Consider the following 20,441-nt stretch of genomic DNA (forward strand, 5'->3'; position numbering starts at 1 on the left):
CTATCCTTATCAGTTCACAACTGAAAGTTACAACTGGCTTGATGAAAATTGATACTAGTGGAAATAATGTTAGGGGTGTATTTTTCTACCATAGTTTATTAAAACTTACTGGACGCATTGTAAGAGAAGTCTTAACAGCCATACTTGCAATATCTGTCTACTCTACCAGATGGTACGGTTCCACTTAAGTTGCCCATGCATGGTACAATTATTGCATGCAATTTGGACTAGATCGAATCGCATCGCATACGTTTTGCAATGCCATGAGATGCAATCTAGTACCTGATATATCTGTTTATGCACTCCTTATAGTGAGTTTTGGTACGCCTTTAAAACCATCAAGAAAAAGAAAATCTTTATTTGAATTTATGCAAAGTGTTAAAAGATATAACACATTATATATATGTATTTTTCACATATTCCAAAATCCGCTTGAGGGGACACTGTCAGGCGCCGGGGGCACACTCTGGCAGGGAAGGGGTGCCCGGCCGCCCGGCCGCCCGACAGCGCAGCGTCTGGTTGCTCGGCAACCAGAGACGCTAGCCGTCTCCACGCCAGGACGCAACCCCCGGCAGAAGCCGTCGGGGTTGCTAGGCAACGCAGGACGCCTCTGACAGGCGCCGGAAACTCCTCTCCCTGCTCTGGCGTTGCTGGGCAGCGTGTGGGACGCTGTCCAGCGCGCGTTATCCCAGCAGGGATTAATTAGGCTGCTGCCCATTGGTTACACTCCCTTTTTAAGGGGAGTCAGTTTAGCCAGACCCCGCCGGTGATAGCTTCCGCTCTGACGCTGTAATCTGCCCTATCCCCGCTTCTCCGGTTCCCGTGCCTGTCTGCTTGCTGCTTGGAGCCATCCTGATCCTGTCAGTCATTCCTGGTACTGTAAGTTCCCCTTTCGGGGGTCTGGTTCCTTCCTCTTTTGCAAGTTGCCCGCCTGGGTATTATTTGGTTTATTAACCCTCCGTTTTGATTTCTGGAAGGCATCTCCAGCAGTTGCTGGGTGTTCAGTTACCCTGTCTGGGGTTTTCCAGTTTGGGTTATCTTCTTTGTTCTGTGTTAGTGCGTATCGTTTCGTCGTGTGCTTTGGTGTGGTGTATTTATATTGTGTATGCGACGTGGTCGCAGTTTGTGGCGACTAGGTCGCTGGCGCCTTTAGCCGCGTTAGTTAGCTTCGGCAAGTTGCCTTTTTCCTTAATTTCAGTTAGGGTCCCTCAGCTAGATTATCCTTTTGACTGTACCCTGAGGGGGTCCCCGGTTCTTTGTTCTTACCTAACTCCTGGCTGCACCGGAGCTAGGGCGGGCTTAACTCGCCCTCCCAAACGTGGCGGCTACAGGCGAAGCCTAGTTCTCGCAGGAACCGGTCACCCAACTCCGGGGGTCAACAGAGGTAGCGTAGGACTCCGCCGTGGCTGTCCTAAACAGCAGTCCCGGCTGCGGGTGCACACCCTAAACGTAACATTATCACCGGCCATAAAAAATATAGGGGTCAGTCAGATACTTGGGTGTCACCCTTAGAGGTTCTCTGGCCGTTGCTTGATATAGTCGGTAGCCATGAATCCTACCAACCCAACCGCGCCTCAGGCATTTGCCAATCAGATCCAAGGCCTTACCCAAATGGTCCAGGACTTATCGCTACGGGTTAAATCTCAGGAAGACGCATCTCGGGGTTCACCTGTACCGCTACATGAACCTAAAATGAACCTTCCCGACCGATTTTCTGGGAACCGTAAGGATTTTTTTAATTTTCGCGAGAGTTGTAAACTTTACTTTCGGCTCAGGCCCCAGTCTTCCGGGTCGGAGCGACAACAAGTGGGGCTGGTAATATCATTACTCCAGGGAGACCCTCAGACATGGGCCTTTGGGCTCAAACCGGAAGATCCGGCACTCCGGTCGCTTGATGCCTTCTTTCGATCTCTCGGATTATTATATGATGATCCAGATAGAGAGGCCTCGGCCGAAAGCCACTTACGTGCTTTAAGGCAGGGAAGGAACCCTGCAGAAGCATATTGTACTGAGTTCCGTCGTTGGTCCAACGACTGTGGGTGGAATGACCCAGCCCTTCGGAGCCAGTTTCGGCAGGGATTATCAGACGCTATCAAAGATAGTTTAATCCAATACCCCGTACCTGAGACCCTCGATAAACTGATGGAACTATCCATAAAAATAGATCGACGTCTCAGGGAACGGAGGTCTGAGAGAGGTACGGTACTCCGGCCGACTTCAATTGGATACGCTCCACCCGAGGATGAGGAAGAGCCCATGCAATTGGGGGCTTTCCGTATTTCCCAGGATGAGAGAGCGCGGAGGATGAGTTTAGGTCTTTGCCTTTATTGCGGTAATAAAGGTCATGTTCTACGTACTTGCCCGAATAAGTCGGGAAATGCTCGGACCAAGTGAACATTGAGGGGGTTCATCTTGGTCATCAACTCATTACCTCTCATAATGCGTTACTAGTACCGGCGGAGATCCAGTTTGATGGAATTAAGACCCCAGTATCTGCCTTCATCGATAGCGGGGCTGCCGGGAATTTTTTAGATCTCATGTTTGCAAAAAAAATAGGGATTCCCCAATTGAGTCTGGATAAAGTCCTTTTCATGCGGGGTCTGGATGGTAGTCCTCTCGCCAATGGGATGATATCTCACCAGACGCCGCCATTGCGTTTAAGTATTGGTATTTTTCATGTTGAAACCATTTCTTTTTACTTAACTTCTTGTTCCGCAGTACCGTTAGTTTTAGGCCACCCCTGGCTAAAGGTTCACAACCCTCAAATTGATTGGCCAGGTGGGGAGATCGCCCGTTGGGGCAATCAGTGTTCAGGTACTTGTTTAGTTCACCCCATGCTAGTGGCGGCCACGTCGCTAGGGGGAGTTCCTGCCAGCTATTCAGACTTCGCCGATGTCTTCTCCAAAGGCAAGGCGGATGAACTCCCACCTCACCGTCCATATGATTGCGCTATAGAGTTGGTACCTGATGCGCAGTATCCTAAAGCCCGGCTCTATTCCCTTTCAGGGCCTGAAACTCGATCTATGGATGAGTATATTCAAGAAAATTTGGCCAAGGGTTTTATTAGACCCTCTAAATCCCCATTGAGCGCAGGGTTTTTTTTTGTGTCCAAAAAGGACGGGTCATTGAGACCCTGTATCGACTACAGGGCACTCAACAAAATCTCCATTAAAAACACTTACCCGTTACCCCTAATTTCAGTCTTGTTTGACCAGCTTCGCTCTGCTAAAATCTTCTCGAAAATTGATCTCCGCGGGGCATACAATCTTGTTCGAATTAAAGCTGGAGACGAATGGAAGACGGCCTTTAGTACCCAAACAGGGCATTATGAATACTTGGTCATGCCCTTCGGGTTGTCTAATGCGCCTGCAGTCTTCCAAGACTTTATCAATGATGTTCTCAGAGACTTTTTAGGGAAGTTTGCCGTGGTGTACTTGGATGACATCTTAATCTATTCCAGTTCCTTGAAAGAGCACCGTGTGCAAGTTCGGCAGGTTCTTCAAAAACTCAGGGAAAACCACCTCTTCGCCAAACCAGAGAAGTGTGAGTTTGAAGTTCCTGAAGTATCCTTTTTAGGATATGTGATTTCGGCGGATGGATTCCGCATGGAACCCAAAAAATTGCAAGCAGTTTTAGATTGGGTGCGACCTACTAATCTGAAGGCCATCCAGAGATTTCTAGGTTTCGCCAACTACTATAGGCGATTCATTCGTTCATTTTCTGATCTGGTCGCTCCCATAGTGGCTCTCACTAAAAAAGGTGTGGACCCCTCTGTTTGGCCTTTTCAGGCAGAGCAGGCATTTACTGCGCTTAAACGTGCCTTTGTCTCAGCTCCCGTATTAAGGCACCCGGATCCAGAGCTACCTTTCGTGGTAGAGGTAGATGCCTCAGAGGTGGGAGCAGGGGCTGTGTTATCCCAGAAACATCAGAACTCTTCTTTTCTCTTTCCATGTGCCTTTATGTCCCGGAAATTCTCGTCGGCCGAGGCCAACTACGATGTAGGCAACCGAGAATTGCTCGCCATTAAATGGGCCTTTGAAGAGTGGAGGCACTGGTTGGAGGGGGCCAATCACCAGATTCTGGTTATTACAGATCACAAAAATTTGCAATACCTCGAATCTGCCAAACGCCTGAATGCACGACAGGCCCGTTGGGCGCTATTCTTTACGCGTTTCAACTTTATTATTTCCTTTAGACCAGGCTCGAAGAATGTTCGGGCAGATGCCCTTTCACGGAGTTTCCTTCCTAAACAGGAAGTTAAAGAACCTTCCATATCGATTCTTCCAGGATCAATGATTCATTCCGGTCTTACACAGACTCTTAAGGAACTGCTTCTCCAGGTTCAGGATCAGGCTCCCAGCCAAAAGCCCACTGAATGTCTGTTTGTTCCACCATCCTTTAGAAGGGAAATTTTGACAGAATTTCATGAGAGCAAAATTGCAGGACATCCCGGAGTCAAGAAAACTTTAAAACTTCTTTCCCGAAGTGTTTGGTGGCCAGACATTGCTGCAGATACTAGAGAGTTTGTCCTTTCGTGTCCAGTCTGTGCGAGATATAAAACTCCCAGGACTGCACCAATTGGTCAATTGATTCCTTTGGCCACTCCATTGAGGCCATGGTCACACATCGCCATGGACTTTGTGGTTGAATTGCCTGTTTCATCTGGTCTCCAGGTAATTTGGGTCATTATAGACCGTTTCAGCAAAATGGCTCACTTTGTCCCCTTGCCACAGCTGCCGTCGGCAAAAGATTTGGCCAGGCTGTTCCTTCTCCATGTTTTCAGACTTCATGGCCTGCCCAAGGACATCGTGTCAGACCGAGGCCCTCAATTCGTGGCACGATTCTGGAGGAGTTTTTGTGCGGCTCTCAAAGTCAAATGCAGTCTGACCTCTGCGTATCATCCCGAGTCAAATGGTCAGACTGAGCGACTTAACCAGTCCTTAAAGCAGTATCTGCGGTGTTTTGTCTCAAAGACGCAGGATGATTGGTCAGAGTTCCTGCCCATTGCTGAGTTTGCATACAATAATGCATATCATACTTCCACCAAGATGTCCCCATTCTTTGCAGTTTATGGGTTTCATCCCAAAGCCAACGCTCTGGGACCAGAAGGGCCAGTATCTTTATCTTCGTCCACTTCCCGATTGAGATTAATCTGGAAGGAGGTACATTTGGCTTTGAAAAGAACCGCGTTTCAGGTAAAGGTCTTTGCCGACCGCTCTAGACAACCTTGTAACTTCAAGGTGGGGGACAGGGTTTGGTTATCAACCCGTAATATTAAAATTCGCCAAACTTCAGCCAAATTTGGACCTAAATTCATAGGTCCATTTCTCGTGATCAAGAAAGTGAACCCTGTGGCTTTCCGTTTGCAAATTCCTAGATCCCTCAGGATCGCTAATACCTTCCACGCTTCTCTTTTGAAACCTGTAAAAGTTTCAAAGAAATTTCCGCGGAAGGTGTCCCAAGGAAAAGCTCCAGTGAAGGTACACGGGCAACCAGAATATCTGGTTGAAAAAATCCTGGATTCCAAATTCTCGCAGGGGTCTCTACGGTTTCTGGTTCATTGGAAAGGATATGGACCAGAGGAGAGATCCTGGGTCTCTGAGAAAAACTTACATGCCCCAAGGCTGAAGATGGAATTCTTTCGGAACTTCCCTGATAAACCTGGGGGTAAGGGGTGGTGCACCCCTCCTCGAGGGGGGGGTACTGTCAGGCGCCGGGGGCACACTCTGGCAGGGAAGGGGTGCCCGGCCGCCCGGCAGCCCGACAGCGCAGCGTCTGGTTGCTCGGCAACCAGAGACGCTAGCCGTCTCCACGCCAGGACGCAACCCCCGGCAGAAGCCGTCGGGGTTGCTAGGCAACGCAGGACGCCTCTGACAGGCGCCGGAAACTCCTCTCCCTGCTCTGGCGTTGCTGGGCAGCGTGTGGGACGCTGTCCAGCGCGCGTTATCCCAGCAGGGATTAATTAGGCTGCTGCCCATTGGTTACACTCCCTTTTTAAGGGGAGTCAGTTTAGCCAGACCCCGCCGGTGATAGCTTCCGCTCTGACGCTGTCATCTGCCCTATCCCCGCTTCTCCGGTTCCCGTGCCTGTCTGCTTGCTGCTTGGAGCCATCCTGATCCTGTCAGTCATTCCTGGTACTGTAAGTTCCCCTTTCGGGGGTCTGGTTCCTTCCTCTTTTGCAAGTTGCCCGCCTGGGTATTATTTGGTTTATTAACCCTCCGTTTTGATTTCTGGAAGGCATCTCCAGCAGTTGCTGGGTGTTCAGTTACCCTGTCTGGGGTTTTCCAGTTTGGGTTATCTTCTTTGTTCTGTGTTAGTGCGTATCGTTTCGTCGTGTGCTTTGGTGTGGTGTATTTATATTGTGTATGCGACGTGGTCGCAGTTTGTGGCGACTAGGTCGCTGGCGCCTTTAGCCGCGTTAGTTAGCTTCGGCAAGTTGCCTTTTTCCTTAATTTCAGTTAGGGTCCCTCAGCTAGATTATCCTTTTGACTGTACCCTGAGGGGGTCCCCGGTTCTTTGTTCTTACCTAACTCCTGGCTGCACCGGAGCTAGGGCGGGCTTAACTCGCCCTCCCAAACGTGGCGGCTACAGGCGAAGCCTAGTTCTCGCAGGAACCGGTCACCCAACTCCGGGGGTCAACAGAGGTAGCGTAGGACTCCGCCGTGGCTGTCCTAAACAGCAGTCCCGGCTGCGGGTGCACACCCTAAACGTAACAGACACAAGAAAGGAAAAAAGAACAAGGAAAGAAACACAGAAGGCTGATTAAGCCTGAAGTGACATAAACCACTAAGGGTTCTCACAGGGTACACTCTGCTGTTGGTCACATGACTATGATAATGAGGATGGGCACAAGGCCTATCAGAACAGGGGGGAGGGTCTAAGCAGGGTAGGAATGATCACGAGTTTAGAGTGATCTGCCCCTGTCCAAGAAGCTGTCCACCAGGCAAGACGTCCAGTGCAGCTTCCCCCCATTGAGTCAGGTTTTTACATTGAAATCGCAGATTTTGATTATATATTTTCTCTTTTTCCTTCCCTCCTGCTGTATATTAGTCTGCGCTGTGACATTCCTGTATATTAGTCTGCGCTGTTACATTCCCCTTTTACCTGTGTAGGCAGCGTGTTTGCAGGATGCCACGTCCAAGCAGGCTCTCCCGCCTGCCTGCCCGTCTGGCCGATGCGGCCTTCACGGCTGGGGGGCCCGCTGTATCCGGCTTCGCCGCCCCTCCGGGTCCTGTGGTCCGGGGGAGGGCGCGGCGGGGATCGGTGGCTCCCAGCGCACGTGTGCGCGGCGATCCGGCCGGGGCGCGAGGTGATGACGCGGCCGGGCGCCCGGCCACGTCACATGCTGGGAGAGGCCGCGGCGCCGCGGCTTCTCCGGCTTCTCCGGCTACAGGGGGGTCGGGCAGGGGTAGCGCCCGTGGTGCTGCTAGTCGCGGGCGCGGGCTAGGTACCCGCAGCCCGCGTGGCGCCATTAATCGACAGGTGGCGACCAGGTCAGGCGCCCGCCAGGCGGGGCCTGATTCAGGCCTGGTCGCGCCTGCAGCCAATACCAATCCCCCACCCCATAGAGAGGCGAGCAGGCCCAGTATAAGGGCAAGGGGTAGGGGGCGCACCTCTGGCATACCTAGGCTGGCCAGTAGATGGGCACAGCCAATAGCGACCGTTAGCCAGACTCCCAGGGCCCCCGCTGCCATCCCCAGGGGGGAGAATGTGCAGCTTGCACCCCTTGCAGTGGTTGCCCCCGCTGCCACCCCCACCAGGGCAGGTAGACTGGGGGTCGCATCTTCACTGCACCTCGCTAGGAGGCGCTTGCTGCAGGTAGCTAGGAGGATCCCCCAGCGGTCCACGGGGGGCGGGTCTGCAACGGCCCCCACTAGTGGGCCCCCGTCTGTAGCTCAGGCAGCCCCGGGCCCCCAAACACCTATGGCAGGGGAGGATGCACGGCAGTTCCTGGCTTTGCTATCGGCCTTTCTGGGGCAGGCTCCAAATGCGGCGACATCCACCCCTTCCCCCTCTGCGTTGCCCAGTGTGACGGCCCAATCATCGAGAGGAGTTGAGGGTACCCATGCTCCGGAGGCTTCCACATCCGCGGCTGCAGCTGTCCGGCCAGCCTCCACGGATGCTCTTAACCAAGGGGGACCTTTGGAGTTGAGCCTCGTGCCTCGGGACGGCACTTCAGGTGGGTCAAAAAAGAAGAGCAAGAGGCGCAGGCGTAGGGATTCCCGCACCTCCTCCTCATCCTCCGGGCGTTCAGATTCTGCTACGTCCGGGGAGGATGGAGGACAAAAGTCGCGGAGACGCCGGCGTCGCCACGGGCGACGCCGCCGCCATTCTAGCTCTAGTGGCAGTTCAGGGTCCCCCCTATACCCTAGAGGTCAGGTGGTGCAGTGTGAAAATACCGCGGTGCTTAGGGGCCTGAGACGCAGCGTGCAAGAGCGGATTAGGGATGGGAAATATGTTAATTTCTTTAAAATGACAGCCCAGGACGAGAAGGATTACCGCGCAGCGACGCAAAAAGGGGGGATTGGGGAGGAGGCCTTTTGCACCTACCACCGGTGGCAAGCGGGCCTCTTCATGTTTGCCGCCTGTTACCTGGAAACTAGGCCCCAGGAACACATGAATGTGGTGCGTTACATGCACATGATTCATGCTATGTTCATTACTAATGGGGACTCGACATGGCGGTCCTATGACGAGAGTTTCTGAAGGAAACAGTCGGGTTTGGCAATCATGAACCTAGGTTGCAAAGATGTAGAGATTTGGATGGGCCCAAAACCTGCAGCTCCAGCCTCCGTTGCCCCCACCCCTCCTCCAAAGAAGACCACGGCGCCCTTTCGCGCAGGAGGGGGGGCCGGGGGACCTTCTGCCGGTCGCTGTTACGCATACAACGGGGCGGGTTGTCCCCTGGGGGCGCGATGCAAGTACAAGCACTGCTGCTCTAAGTGTTGGGGCCCCCACACGGTTAAGGAATGCAAAAAAGGAAAGCAGGGAGGCCCACCAGCTGCGCAAGCGGCAGGGGGACACCCTCACTAAGGCCCCTTCCCCAGTTAGGCTCGATCGCATGGTTAGTTGGCTGGCGGCATACCCCCAAAAGGAGGAGGCTTCCTTCTTGCGGTCGGGATTCGACGTGGGTTTCCGCCTTCCCATTGACGGGGAGGTGTCGACCTCATCACCCCGAAATTTAAAGTCCGCCATTCGGATGCCCGGGGTGGTCTTGGATAAGGTTGCTAAGGAGGTTTCACTGGGTAGGATGATAGGTCCTTTACAGTTCCCCCCAGTGGCCAATTTAGTTTTATCACCAGTGGGAGTGGTTCCCAAGAAGGCCCCGGGAAAATATCGGCTCATTCAACACCTGTCCCATCCTGTGGGCAGTTCGGTGAATGACGCCATCCCCGAAGAATTGTGCCGGGTTCGGTACCAATCTTTCGAACAGGCTTTAACAATGGTTCGGGGCTTTGGCCCTGGTGCACTGCTGGCAAAGATTGACATCGAGTCGGCCTTTCGCCTCCTTCCCCTGCACCCGGAATCGTTTCGGTTCATGGGCTTTCGCCTCCCCACAGGTTTTTACGTGGACAGGTGCTTGCCCATGGGCTGCTCGATCTCATGTGCTTTCTTCGAATGCTTCAGTAGCTTTCTGCACTGGTGCGTCGTTACAGGATCAGGGGAGTCTGGGGTGGCCCACTACTTGGATGATTTCCTGTGCGTGGGCCCCGCAGAATCATCGCGCTGCGGAGCTTTGCTCGCATACATGCAGGGCCTGTTTCAACATCTGGGAGTACCGGTGGCAGCTGACAAGACGGAGGGGCCGGTTTCCTGCCTTTCCTTCTTGGGCATCGAGATCGACACCGTCGCTGGATGCTGCAGGCTGCCCCTGGACAAACTGGCCCGTTTGCAGGCGGCAATAGCCCTCGCGCTCTCCACAGGTAAGCTGCAGTTGCGCCAGATGCAATACTTGTTGGGTCTGCTACATTTTGCGTGCAGGGTGATTCCCATGGGACGAGTTTTCTGTAGAAAACTTGAGAGATCCGTCTCTGGAGTCAGACACCCCTTACACTTCATACGGCTCTCAGCCGAGCTGAAGAGGGACCTGCGCGTGTGGCTCTCCTTCTTGGAACAGTTTAATGGGGTCCTCATATGGCCTTCCCCCCCTGCGACAACCACCAACTGCAGTTGTTCACTGATGCCGCAGGAGGGGTGGGTTTTGGAGCCTTCCTGGACGGGTCATGGTGCGCCGCACCATGGCCCCCGGAGTGGGTCACAGAGGGACTCACTAAAAACTTGCTGCTCCTCGAGCTGCTCCCCATAGTGGTAGCTTTGGAAATATGGGGCGATAGACTGCGCAATGCTAGCATTGTTTTCTGGTGCGATAACTTGGGAGTGGTGCACGCGATCAACCGCCAGGGTTCCGCCTCCCTTCCAGTGGTTCGCCTCTTAGCGCGGCTGGTTTTAAGATGTTTGCTGCTGAATGTACACTTCGTGGCAAGACATATTCCCGGGGTGGAGAACTCCGTGGCGGACGCCTTGTCCAGGGCTGACTGGGCAAAATTCCGGGCCCTGGCACCTCATGCTTCTCCCGTTGGTGAATGTTGTCCCTCTTATGTTTGGCAGATGATCAGGCCGGAATGGAGGGGCTAGCCATGCGGGCTATTGCGCCCACGACGCTGCAATGCTATCGGGCAGGTTGGCAAGAGTGGGAACAGTTTCGGCTGTCTGCCCTTCAAACAGGTAAGACACCTAATGCGGCCATGGTGGCCTTCGTATGGAGTTTATACTCCTTAGGTCGTTCTGTCGCATCAGTGCGCAGGATACTGGCAGGGGTGTCTTTCTTTTCTGCCTTGCAGGGTAGGGCGGACCCGTCCCGGTCGTTTTTGGTGTCGAGAGCATTACGTGGCTGGCGGAGAGCCTCGCCGGCGCCCCCAGACCGGAGACGCCCGATTGATATGGCCTTGCTACCAGCTTTGCTGGACGCCCTAGGGGACATTTGTTGGCCTGCCTACGAGGTACTTTTGTTCCGAACGGCGTTTGCAATGGCGTATCACGGGGCTTTCAGGGTCGGAGAGCTGGTGGCTCCGTCAAAACGGGCTCCTTCACCTTTGTCCGTGGACGATTTAGTGGTCCAGGAGGATTCGGTGCTTTGTCACCTGCGACGATCCAAGACAGATCAGGCTGGTAGGGGGAGATGGCTGTCCCTGCTTCCATGTACGGTGGAGGGGGCGTGCCCTGTGGCGCTGCCCACGGCCTTGACGCAGGCACGCCCGAATCTGCCTGGTGCTTGGTTGATGCATGAGGACGGGTCGCCTCTCACCAAATACCAGTTTGGGCACGTCTTGGGACGGGCGCTGGAGGCCATAGGCCTTGATCCGAAGGAATTTGGGTCGCATTCCATCCGGATTGGGGCTGCTACCTCGGCGGCTGCGGAGGGCCGCTCCGACGCAGAGAGTCAATCTCTGGGTCGATGGCGCTCGGCAGCATTCCGAAGGTACATTCGGCCGTCTTTATCTATCACTGATCACCATGGTCGACTGGACGCATAAGCGCTCGCCAACTTCCAGTGGGGGCCTTGAGGTGTGTTTTCGCATTCGCCCGGGGGCACAATTTGGCTATAATTACAATCTGGCATGGCGTACTTGGTAGTTTACTCCGGGCGGTGTGTTTTGTGCCTCAAGAGCTGGTCGGCCACGGTTTTTCCTCCTCCCTATCTTCATAACCTGTTCAGCGTGTGAGTGCAACGATGAGTTTTCCTCCGACTAACTAACCTCTTGTATGCATATTTCAGATCGACGGGACGTTAAGTCCGTGTGGATGTTGGGCCATTCGTTTGTGAAATCGCCTCTGATGTATGCATGTTTCCGCAAGCTGGGGAGGTTAGGTGGTTAGGAGTGAGGGGCATGAGGTGGTGTGCACTGCAGGCCCAAATGATTAGTGCCGTGAAGCAGTTTGGGGTCCCGGAGGTCATTATATTCCACCTAGGCGGGAATGACCTTGGACGGGGATCCGTCCTGGAGCTGCGCTCCATGATTGTCCGGGACCTTCACATCATTGCCCAGGTGTTGCCGTCATGTATGTTGGTGTGGTCCTCCATGATATCCAGGATAGTATGGAGGACAGCGAGATCATGCACCAGCATAGAGCGTTCACGCAAGAAGGTGAACTCTATGGTGGCAAGATACCTGTTAGCTAATGGCGGGGGTGTCATTCGTCACAACGCCATCAGCTTCCAGCGCCCTGAGCTATACAGGAGCGACGGCGTGCATTTGAGCCCAGAGGGTATGGCTCTGTTTTTAGGCAACATTTTTGCCTGGTTAGCGACACGGTGCTGAGCGTTTTATTAGTGGTGGCGGTGGCTGCGGCCTAGGGCCTGGCTGTGGCGGTAAAGAACGGTCATGCTTTAAGAACTCTGTGTGTGTGTAGGTAGTGGGGTACACTCTCCCTCGACAACGATTGTCATGGGCCACGCTTCTGCCCGGGGGATGGCCGTCACCACCAGGCCTGGTGGCTGACCAGGGAGAGTGGTCATCCAGCGTTGTATGTATGATTTAGTGATCTTTAACCCCTCCTTCCTATAATGACCGTTCTTTGGCGCCGCCACCATTCATAGTCTTAGTTTAATTTGTCAAATAAATTTGACATTCTGTTTTTGAAACGCCAGCACTTGTGTCGTGTCTTTATTTTAGGTTAAGTTTTTAGATAAGGTTATATAAGTTATATTTAAGTGTATCAACAGACAGGTGGGACCAAAGGGATACCCGATGGTGAGTTTATACCATCAGAAGAGGTGTCCATTATAATACAAAGGGAAGTAAAAACCTTTTTTTGCATATTTCCCTATGATCTGTAAAATTATGCCCATATGAAGAGCGCCTAGTATCTGAATACAATTTGTATATATTGTGTTCCTTTGTAGGGGTACTTTAGGGTAAGACCCCAAGATATTCAGAAGGGCGAACTTCAGACCATTTAGCCCCACGTTAACCTTCACCCCAGTTTTTTCCATTAGTACAAAAAGTATGTGCAGCACATACTTTTTGAGCTGTGCGATCGGATGTGTGCGGGAGCGCGTATCTCATCGCACCTGGCAATTGTACTGTGTATGGGCACCTTTATTCCCACATTTCATTGAAATATACTTATTTGTGGTAGGTGATATCATACTACTGCGGCATTTTCTTTTGTTTTGGAATCTTTTGAATAATGTGTTAACATCAATGATGGGTGGCAAAACCTGGATTTCTTCAGATGACCATCTCTTGTTTACATTGGCAAATATTATTTGTCTACAGATTCTGGTAGATGACTTTAAAGGGCACGTTTCCACAAATAGCCACAATCAAAATCACAAATCATTTAAGATTACTTCATTATTGTGTGTCCTTTACTTCTTCCTGTTTCTGGGGTCACCACTCAAAGTACCTACCTGTGAAAATGTTGAGGCTTGGGACATCTCCTAAATGCACGAAGGAAGCACCCAGTTTTCCTTTGCTTTCTGCAGTATTTGCTTATATAAGCTCAACTAAGATCTAGTTTGGCAGCATCCAGTGCGCTATAACTGTTTGTTTCACCTGCTTTGAAACTAAATATAAACTGCTTTAGAAAAAAAAAAAAAAACAAAGAAAGCTTTATTATAATAATAAAGCTTTTTTTCTTGTGAATTTTAACCCCCTGGTGTTAAATGAAAAACTAGAACACCATGGTGTATAGAGCACAAACCTTTCCCTCTCCTACTCCCTAGGGGGCTTTGTTCAGGGGTCCTATCTAACGATAACGATTCCCAATGCTTGACACAAAGTAAGCATCCAAACCTCAAAAAATGGCATTTTTAGAGGTTTGTCCACAAAATCGAGCTTGATGTACCCCACCCCAGAGCCAAATTTCCCATTAGGCACATGAGGGACGTGAAAGTACTGTCAGCCCAAAATGTACCAATCACTGCAAAATATCCACCGTACTGTACTATCTTCCATCTTAAATAGAGTGTAAATGGATGGGACATGCAAATACTGCCCCTGTAAACTGTCCTACTTAGTAAATATGTACAGACATTCCTCACTTAACAACCTACCTGTTTAACAACCACTCAGACTTACAACCTGGCCCTCATTTATTGACCGCACTGTGACTGCTCAGACTAACGACTCCGCCCTTGTGTCCTGCCTACCTATTCATACTTACAACCTGTCCAGACTCTTTAGTGACCCTTGCTGCACACGTTTTGCAGTGTCTCGGCGACATGTCAGAGAATAGGAGGATAGGAGGAGTATGACTTTTCTTTATTTAGAAGTGTACTGTACTTGTACAGGTTGAGTATCCCGTATCCGGGCATCCCTTATCCAAATTATTCCAAAAACCGTGGTGTTTTTGAATAATTCAATTTTTTTTTACCCCCCTAACCCTGTTTTTATACTTACCAAGTCCCCCGGCGTCCACAGCAGGCCTTCAGCGTCCTCTCCGTCGTCTCCAGTGGTCCCAGGAGTGCATTGCGCGAGTGTGTGCGCATGCCGGTGACGTCACCGGCGTGCCTGGGAACTCGCGCAATGTACTCCTGGGACCACTGGAGATGCCGGAGACGGTGCTGGAGGCCTGCCATGGACGCCGGGGGACAAAGTGGATGCAGAGGGACCATCGGGGCACCACCAGGGGACAGTTAAGTATGTTTAAAAAAAAATATTCCAAAATCCGGAAAAATCCCTTATCCGCAATGCCCGTGGTCTCGAGCATTTTGGATAAGGGATACTCAATGTATTATGTTTTTTTTTATACATGTTCGTTTAACAACCAATTATTTTAACAACCGAGTCGTAGGAATGGAACCCGGTCCTTAAGTGAGGAATGTCTGTATTCATAATAAAATAACATGTTACAGGTAGTGACTTTTTATTTTTTATAAATCCATTATATTGGCTATTATCAAATGAGGGCTTATAAGTAATCAATAAAAATAATACAATTAGGTGGGGGGTTGTTATTGTTGTGCCTAGGGGCACCCTCATCCCTAAATCCGCCCCTGTCTCACCCACTATGTTCTTTTGGAGTACCCCTGAAGGTAGCGATCACCCTGTTGAATGTACCTGCACTTAATCATTCCGAAACCAATAATGTGGCTAGTGGCAGCATTACCCTCCTCCCCCTCACAAATGTCTAGAACTGGGATCTCCTCCACTTAAAATCCATAAAGGTGGTTGACTCCCTCTAGATTCAGGTCCCATTTTCCAAAATACCACTGTGACCACTGTGTGGTTCTCTCCCCTCGGTGACGTCTTCCCTGCCCTCCTGGTGGCTGGATTGTGTTAGTCAATGTCTGCTGGATCTAAGCCCTGTCACACAATCCAGAGATGTAAGCAGCGGGTGCACAGCAGTTACCAATGATAGATAGGCTCACCAGAAAGCCCCAGTAAAGGAAACCACTCTCAACACTTCTTCAGTAAGGGCTTTCATAGATAAACATGTCCCATTTTCATAAGATTTTGTACCTTTAAGCCCTGTACACACAGGTGACGGGACTGTGCTGAGTGTTTGTGCTGAGCCACACAGATCGCTCAGCACACATCACGGCAAGCAAGCGGTACACCTGCAATGTGTGCTGAGCAATCTGTGCTCAGCGGGGTGCATAATATACAAGGAGCGATCCATGCTCCATTTCTAAGTGATCTGATCACCCCGTGTGTAGGCCCCTTTAGTCTTTGATAAATACAATTATGAGTTGTTAATCATTTATGTATATGTTTTATGGCAGGTGGTTTTCTAGCATACATTACATGGACATGATATTGTCATAGGGCTTAAGCAGCTTCCTTATTTATAGTGAACTGTGACTTCTTTCAGGTCCATCTGTAAAATGCAGAACTACAGCATTCTTGGTTTGGCAGCCTGTTATAATGTATTACACACATTGGGAATTTACCAGGATTGCCAATTAGTATTTTACACGATGTGTCTTAGTGAAGATCCTCTCATTATGTCCTATGGGCCCCACTTAGTCATACTGTACCTCCCAAATTTAAATTCCTGGGGTTCGGGAAGCTCATGCAGCAGAGCTGGAAACTGGACGTGGCCTCTACCAAAGGGTCTGTTTTTGTAATTATTCGGGCATGGCCAGTGTGAGCTGCTGGCCATGCCTCCAGCCTCATTGCTTCACTAAATAGATGCTGTGCGACAGGGGGCCTCCCAACTGCCCCCCCCCCCCCATCCCACCGCAGGACTCTGCCGACCATGGCCAGGACATGGCCACATAAAAATAGACCCTGCATCATGACAGCATGATAATCACCAGCTAGCCACAGGGTTAGGCATAAATCATAATCAAGTAGGAGATACACAAACGAACACATAACTAGTTGATATTTAGGGAGACATTGGGGCTTAAAGTGTATGGGTTCTACATGCCTACATGGCGTTGGCCTCACCTCCTCCCCATCTTATAACATGCCCTTGAACATTTTCAGCTCCAGGCCCATGAAGCCTGTAATCCATCCCTGAGCACACCCATGTCCAACTCAAAAAGATGCACATTTGAGTATGCTCAGTCCACAGACTCTTCCCTACTGTTTGTCCATTCGCAGATTGGCCATTTTCCTGAATGACCTCTTACTATAATAAAAGATCTGACAGTGTCTTGGCGTGCTCCTGTACTTCTGCTCTATCATTGTGGTTTACATCCCCCAGAGGAGCAGCTTTAGGGCAGAAGAGATATAAAACATTGGACACTGAAACGTTTAACCTTACAATTAGAGTTTTGAACTATTTCTGTTGTAAATCTATGTCTCATTAAATGCTTTCAATAGGACAATCATATTTTATATAATTTAATAAAATATAACTTTATATATACAACTTTATAAAATGATAGTGTTAGAATTGTTGCTGTAGGTTACAGCAAATGTGTACAGTTGCACTATTGTCAATAACACTGGGTGGGGTGTCGTTGCCAAGCCGTGGGTGTCAAGTTTTAACACCTTTCTTTTCCTGTGGTTTCCAGGAATCTAACCTATCTGTTGATATTGCTATTGATATATATATCACTGTTACCAACTAGTACTACTACTAGCAGCATTGTGTCTGCCAAATAAACACTTCTCTGCAATGAAACATTACTGTGTTCATATCATATCATACCTACACCACAACACCCCCCCACACACACACACCTGAATCTATACATCACAATACAGACATCTGTCCAAATCCTGGTGTGGGGGTGGCGTGGGGGTGCATTTCACATTATAAGCACCCATTAGGGTGCTTAAAAGCACCCTTTATGGTGCTTATACGATTTTTAATCGCATAGGGGGCAAACATCGCGTCGCATGGCATGCGACGCGATGAAAAGATTGCGCGATGCACATCGGGGGCGCCGCTATAATACACAAGTACCGGTTATGTTTAATTTAGTGACTCTGCTACTTGTTTTATATATATGTTACTTGTGCCTTTGTGTCCTGACGACGGGGGCATGACCCCCGAAACGTAGACTGGCAATGGAATAAAATTCCTCCAGTTTTTTCACCTGCATCAAGCCTCTGAGTGCCTTTGTCCGTTTGGAATATTAAATATATATATATATATATATATATATATATATAATGTATTTGTAAAAAGACGCACTCACCGGACTTCTCTTTTCATGCTTTGTGGATTTAATATACATACCACAGCAAAAGTTCACATAACAGTGGGTGGATGGTCAACGTTTCGGCCTTATGTAAGGCCTTTATCAAGACCCCCTCTCCTGTCTCCACTAGTGTGCGCAAACTTTACATGTACTTGTTTTAAGAAAGTAAGCCTAAGTAAGGCCCTTACTTTTGCTGCTGGCACTGGAGCTGCTGCCACAGAGACAGACTGTCAGTAGAGTCATGCAGGAGCCAGGAACTGGAGGACATGCTGCCGATGAACAGACAGGACAGCCGCGCTGCTTCTGCTGTCCTGTCTGCAAGTGCAACTTCCCAGTAAAAAACTCCAGGTGCTGCCCCCTTGCCCCCCTGTTCTGATGCCACACATGCATCCCGGTGCCCTGCGGGCGGCACGTAAGACCTCCCCGTGCTGGGAGCCGCAGCCGCTCAGGCCACACTGCGCTGGCAGGGGAGGAAGTGGTGAGGAAGCCAGACCCTGCTGCTCTACCCTGATTCTGATATGTTCCCTGGTTGTCTGGCAAAGAGCACGGGAAGTGCCCAGGCTACTCTGCTGACATGCCACCAGCCCTGCTGGCACAGATACTCGCTCGCCCCTCCTTCCACCCCCTGTATCTATCCCTAGCACCGGCGGCTAGCATAGTTGGGTGCGAACATTGAGGGGGGGGGGCACTTTCCGATGGCCCGGGTGGAAGACTTGGGCTGGGCATTGGGCCCCTAGGGTTATGGGCCTCTGGGCAACTGCCCATAAAGCCCCTGAATTAAAACGGCCCTGATTACAAATACCGCACACCATAATGCCCCTTACATAATTATGCAACACACCATAATACCCATTGAACATACCACACGCTGTAATGCCCGTAACGCATTATAACAAACACCGTAATGCATATTACATATTATACCACACACCGTAATGCCTATTACATATTATGCCACATAAGTGCCACTTACAGTACCTACATGCTCATTGCCAGGCAGTACATGTTTGTTTCCAGGGGATAACATGCTCATGCAGTCCTCCAGAGGCAACAGCGGGATGAGCTGTGCAGCGCCCTGTGCAGTTGCACGGCTTGTCCCCCTGTAAAAACTGCCCTGACTGTCAGATAATAGTATTGTGCTATGGCCTGTATTTTTTTGCCTGAGACAAGTTTCATTCCATACTGTTTAGCACAGGGATGGGGAACCTTTGGCTGATGTTGAACTACATATCCCAGTATTCCCTGCGACAGGTTTGCTATTTGGCCATGCTAAAACTGTTTCAGGGCTTTCTGAGATGTGTAGTTCAACATCAGCTGGAGCCGGAGGGACAAAGGTTCCCCATCCCTGGAATAGCAGATAACATGCCATACGTCAGCGTCAGCGTGCTGATTCAGCCTACAAAGCACAGGCTATTAAGCTGGGCATAAGCTAGTGCAGCGGTTCTCAAACTGTGGGTCCTGACCCCAAAGTGGGTCCCGATCTTCTCAGCATGGGGTCGTGACTCCATGTTGCTGACCATCAGGCTAATGACTTTTCTAATCTCAGTCAGTGATTTAAGGAGTCTGAAACATCTATTCAATTGTCTGTTATTTTAGACTCCTCCCATAATTTTGTGCATCCACAATGCTGCCATGTATGTGCTGTCTGCTGACTACACGTGTGATGTGATGACCTTCTGCAGTAACTTGCTGGGGGTCCTGTAATTATTTTTATTGTCTGATGGGGTCCCAGAGCAAAATAGTCTAAAGACCCCTGAACTAGTGCAATAAGGGCACTTTTCATCCAATTTTGATAATTTGGAGATGAAAGTAGCAAATCGTACTGTACTGTATGTGTTTTTACTCAGATTCTGATCCAATTCACGGTCTCATGCACATCAGATTGTAGGAGGAGATCACAAGTGCTGCACAAAGGATTTGTTGGATCCCGTAGCACTTGCTGGGATCGCATACATCTTATGCAACGGGACCGCATACAGTGTATCATATGCCTTCCTGCTGCCTGGGAAGCTGCCAGGCGGTTCAAAGAGGATTGCATGCAAGTGTATGAATTTGCCGAAAATTTGCAGTCTGTTACATTTCCCTCATGATCGTTTCTCTTCCTACAAATATTTTTATATAGTGCCCAAAATAATGTGGTCCTCTGGTCCATAGCTTGTTCCCTTTCTCATTTTTAGAATGCAAGCACTCATCAGTAACCAGTGGCGTAAGTTTGTCCCTGTTGCTGGGAGGCAAGATAAATATTGGTGACCCCCCCCATCACCACACACACGGCACCTTATATAAATATATGTATGCATGTGTACACCCACAATAGTGTCTTCAGCGCCCTTTAACTGTAATGTCCATTCAAAAAAAATAATAATAATGGTACTGCTTTCCTAGCACGGCGCCCACAATCTAGATTGTATGTGTGGGGCTGATATCTCAAGCATCTCATGCATCTTATGTGTTTGTGCGGCATAAGATGCATGAGATGATGCAATCGACGCGATCGACGAGATTTTTATATTGGAATCAATGTGAAATGGTCCCTGAGACCCAATGTTACATTTATTCCAATGTAAAAAGCCCCCAAAACCCCAATTTTAATTGCTAACCCCCCCCATGGGTGAAATGCCCCCCCCCCATTGTTAACGCCACCCCACTATTGACGCCAACCCGAAGCGTGGCGAGCGCATGTGAAGTAGTCTGCATCCCCTCGTGGGGCTCACTGCGCTCGCCACGCTTCGGGCTCGGTGGCTCGCTGCGCTCGCCACACTATATAAAGTCAACTCCACGCCGACGTGGATAGTGGGGGTATGAAAAGGTCGGAGGACGCGTACCGCTGCCCCTC

Source organism: Crinia signifera, chromosome 19 (assembly GCF_055691185.1).
Source record: "Crinia signifera chromosome 19, ASM5569118v1, whole genome shotgun sequence".
In the NCBI taxonomy this organism is placed as follows: domain Eukaryota; kingdom Metazoa; phylum Chordata; class Amphibia; order Anura; family Myobatrachidae; genus Crinia; species Crinia signifera.